Source organism: Octopus bimaculoides, chromosome 23, assembly GCF_046866305.1.
Source record: "Octopus bimaculoides isolate indiv1 chromosome 23, ASM4686630v1, whole genome shotgun sequence".
NCBI classification, from domain to species: domain Eukaryota; kingdom Metazoa; phylum Mollusca; class Cephalopoda; order Octopoda; family Octopodidae; genus Octopus; species Octopus bimaculoides.
This window is the reverse complement of record NC_142950.1, coordinates 2,773,555-2,778,554: the sequence shown is the minus strand read 5'-3', so window position 1 is coordinate 2,778,554 and position 5,000 is coordinate 2,773,555.

Sequence of the window (5,000 nt, the reverse complement as noted above, 5' to 3'; positions counted from 1 at the left end):
AGTCCCGAAATTTTGGGGTTGGGTGGGGGCCAGTCTATTAGACCGACCCCAGTATGCAACTTGTACTTAATTTTTCGACAAAGTCGAACTCGGTGGAATTTGATCTCAGAACGTAAAGACAGACTAAATACCGCTAAGCATTTCGCCCGGTCTGCTCACGATTCTGTATGCTCGACGCCTTACATTTAGTAATAATTTGAGGGTGATCTCTGGTGTACCATTCATGTAGGAAGTGTAAAAGTTTGTCGTGGATCTTGAAAAAGACGATATAGGCACGACGGAAAAAGAAGGTCTTTGTTTACAAGCCCTTCAGCTTCACCAGTAATAAAAACGTTTGAAATACAAGACCAGAAATTGAAGGAGCCGATTATGTTAACTCCAGTACGTGACAGGTATTGAAACATATCGACTACGGTGGTTTTAAAGGCAAAGTTAACCTTGGCAAGAATTGAACCTAGATCCTAGAAGATAAGATCAACAACGTTGAGGAACGTGGGAGAAACGGGTACTTGGAATAGTACTTATTTGATCAATTAGAAAGGTAAAACACAAGAGAGAGCGCAACGAACCTTAAAAAATATCGTGAGGTATTTTGTTCGACGCACTAGAGGTTCGGCAAATCTGCTAGTTTTAATAATTGTCTCTAATATATCTATGGAGTCTGAAGTTTAAGGCGTGAGGAAGTAATTGATTCTGTTCATCACAGAGCTTGACATGTACATAACATTGTCAACACAAGTTAGATAGATTGGTAAGTGGACCCGGGCGGAATATGAATTCTACGTATATATATATATGTATATATATGTATATGTATATATATGTATATATATATATATTTATATATATATGTTTGTACATATATATGCATATATAGTTATATATATATAGGCATGTATGTGTGTGTATGTATCTATGTACGTACGTATACATATTATAATTATATATATTTTAAAGTTAGTTACACAGACTAACAAATACACACACACACACACACAAATATATATATCGATATAGATAGATAGATAGATAGATAGATAGATAGATAGATAGATATAAATATACATATATAAACACCTATACACATGTACATATATATGCATTTACTAACGTATATATTCGATATTTACAGATACATAAATGCGCGTTCATGTGGGTATCTGTGCGCGCACGCATTCAGAAAGTATTGAATTAGAGAAGATGAATTGATTGAGGTAATAAAATAGATTGATGGTTCCATGCATGCAAGCATGTGCACAAAGGCGCATAAAGGCGCATACACACATACACAAAAAAACGCATACATAGCCATACATAAGCACACATCCATTGACACAAATCTATATGCGTAGACACTCTCATATATACATGCATGTATACATACATTACATACGTACATACGTACGTACACCGAAACGCATTCGTGATCACAAGCATACAAGCATAGATGATTGTACATATACATGCAAACATGTAAGTGTTCATGTATACACACAAATATACATACATATGCATACAAATATGTATAAATACATACATATACATCAATATTGATTCTCAACGAATTCGATCTTAGATTTCAAAAGCACCAACCATTACACATATGCATGTGTATGATATATATATGTATATGTGTGTGTGTATGTGGGTGTGTATGTGTGTGTATGTGTGTGTGTATATTTATATATACATATATATATATGTATATATATATATATATATGACATATATGTACGTATGTATACGTATATGTAAGGTATGTCGGTATACATGGGTAGATGTCAATATATATAATCAGGGAACAGTGTGTGAGTGTGTGTAACTATATATGTACGTGTGTCTGTGTGTTTGTATGTATGTATCTATGTATGTATATATCTGTATGCAAATCAATATATATTTATTGAACCGTGTGTGTATCTATCTATCTATATATATATATATATATATATATATATATATATATATATATATATATATATATATATATATATATATATATATATATATATATACGCATTCGTACACACACACATATATGTACATATTTATATGCAAATCTATATACTTTCATAGGACTATATATATATATATATACGTGTGTGTGTGCCGGCATATGCGTGTGTGTGTGCGTGTGTATGTGTATTATATCTGCACGTATGTATGTGTCTATGCAAACACAGGCTCATACAAGTATTATGCATACCGTCCTACGTATAAACATACATATATGCATCCATATAAATTTCACTGTAGATATTATGAGAGATGCGATTATATAGGATGAGATGAGACGAGACCGTGCATTTACAGCGCCCATTAAACAGTATTTCTGTAATTGATAGAAATACATCAAAGAGCCGTGGCCGCGATACCATCTCAATGTCACAAATGAACCGAAACCTTTCTTGTTTTTTTCTCCCAATTTCTTTTCCTATTGACGTTTTCATTTGTTCACTCATGTTTTTTGGCTTCTTCTTTCTTATCGTGAAATTTCTCTAACTTTTCCGCCATCTTGATAAAAAAGAATTTTGTGACGTGAAAAAAAAAGAAGGAGAGAAAGACAAGAAGAATTAAAGGTGAAGAAGGAGAATTACAAAACATAAAAAAATGTACAGATCTAGATTATATATCGACAGTTACAGACATATATATGTGCATTGTGTGTGTGTGTGTGTGTGTGTGTGTGTGTGTGTGTGTGTGTGTGTGTGTGTATATTGATAGACAGATGCAAATTTATAAATATATAGCTATACTCATTCTTATGCATGGGAATATATTTATATATATATATATATATATATATATATATATACATGCATATATATATATATATATATATATATATATATATATATATATATATATATATATATATATATATATATATATACATGCATTTGTATATCTACATATATATATAAATAAATATACATTAGATATTTATATATATATATATAGAACTTCAAGTTAGCCAGGAAACTGCCTGCAACCATTTGCATATGATCAGAAAATCAAGAACGCTTGACACATGGGTCCCACACGATTTGAATGAAAATCAGAAAATGCACAGATATGAATATATATATATATATATATATATATATATATATATATATATATATATATATATATATATATATATATATATATATATATATATATACCGAAGGCATGAGAGGTATTCGTGTCAAGAAGACCCAAAGGTGTCAGGTGATGCTGAGTAAGTGCTATGGAGAGATTATAGTTAAGCTCCAGGTTCAGTGATTATGCGAATAAGGAGTGCAACGTAGGTCATGTAGTAGCATGCATATATACATATATAAAAATTAACAGAATGAGATAATAAAAAATCCAAGCCAGTGAAAGTTTTCAGAACATTTAAACATTTTGACATTTAAACGTTTTCTCGTAAGAAAACCAGAGATGCTCTAATCATTCGTTGGGTTGTTGTGAATCACAAAATAATACTTTCTCAAATCGGACCTGCATCACTAGAATATTATGATCACACTGGTGAGGCAAGTAAAATCTTCCTTTAATATTTCTTGAATCCAGACGAAACAATAACGACAGGGAAGCATTGTCAGGAAGTCGAGAAAGCGCACCGAAAACCGTTGCATTTACGTCAATCATCGACAATGGAGAACCACTATGTCTTCACCATGTCAAAACTCAGCCAAACGTTTACAAGTGACACAGCAAAAATTGAACGAACTGGGTGACGAATATCAACCGGAACATCACGTACAGTTCTCCCCACGATTAGTTGAAACTTTTTATAGAACCGAAATAACTTCAAAAGCAAGGTCTTTCAAAACCACGCAGTAGTTCAAAGCACATTCAGAGAACTGAATCGCTCCAAGATTCTAGTATTCTATATCACCGGAATAATTTTTAAAAAGTCTTGTTTCTGCTTGGCAACAAAATGTATACTCTAATGGTTATTATTATTTCGATAAATAAAATTTATTCCGAGCTGAGTTTTATTGCTTTGAAGATAATGGCTAAAAACCGCAATTATTTTGGCACAAACTTCATCTGCATACACAGACACACAATTATATATATATACACTAATATGTATGTATACACCGTAGACATATATATGTATGTATATGTAAGTAAATGTATATTTGTATATGTATATACATCTATGTATATATGTGTATGTATATATATATATATATATATATATGTGTGTGTATATGTATATGCATGTGTATATGTAAGTATATATATATATATATATATACATATATATATATATATATATATATATATATATATATATATATATATAGAGAGAGAGAGAGAGAGAGAGAGAGAGAGAGAGAGAGATACACACAGACAGACGGACATATAGATAGATAGATAGATAGAGAGAGAGAGAGAGAGAGAGAGAGAGAGAGAGAGAGAGAGAGAGAGAGATGGATACACAGACAGACACACATATTTATGTATAGAAATATGACCTGAATTGTATGAAGAATATATTTCAACTACTTGGTAAGAGAAAAAAAAAAAAAGAAAGTGCTTTCGGTTCTCATCGGAAGCAAATGTCTGGCCGTGAGATCTGTCTTTCATCTGGCGGAAACTGTTAACCAGATTTACAGAGGCTTGCTCTTAAAGATATGTTGTAGCATTCGTTGCCGATAATTTTCAAAGATTTCCTTGCCTTAAGATTTGATATATATGTATGCGAATGTACATACATGCATATAAAAATACATACACAGACCAACATATATATATATATACATAAAGTATGAGTATATATTTATATATTATATGTATGAATATGCGTATACAGATATATAAAATATAACTATTTTAGTTTCTTTACTGCCATTAAGTTAAAACAAACGTTACTAAAGAACCGAGAACTTCGTACGAGACACTAAACTATCTGACAGGTTACGTGAATAAATCCCACTGACCTTGAATCACTTTTCTAAATTTCTACTAATTAGAAATAATAAGGATGATAATTATATTAT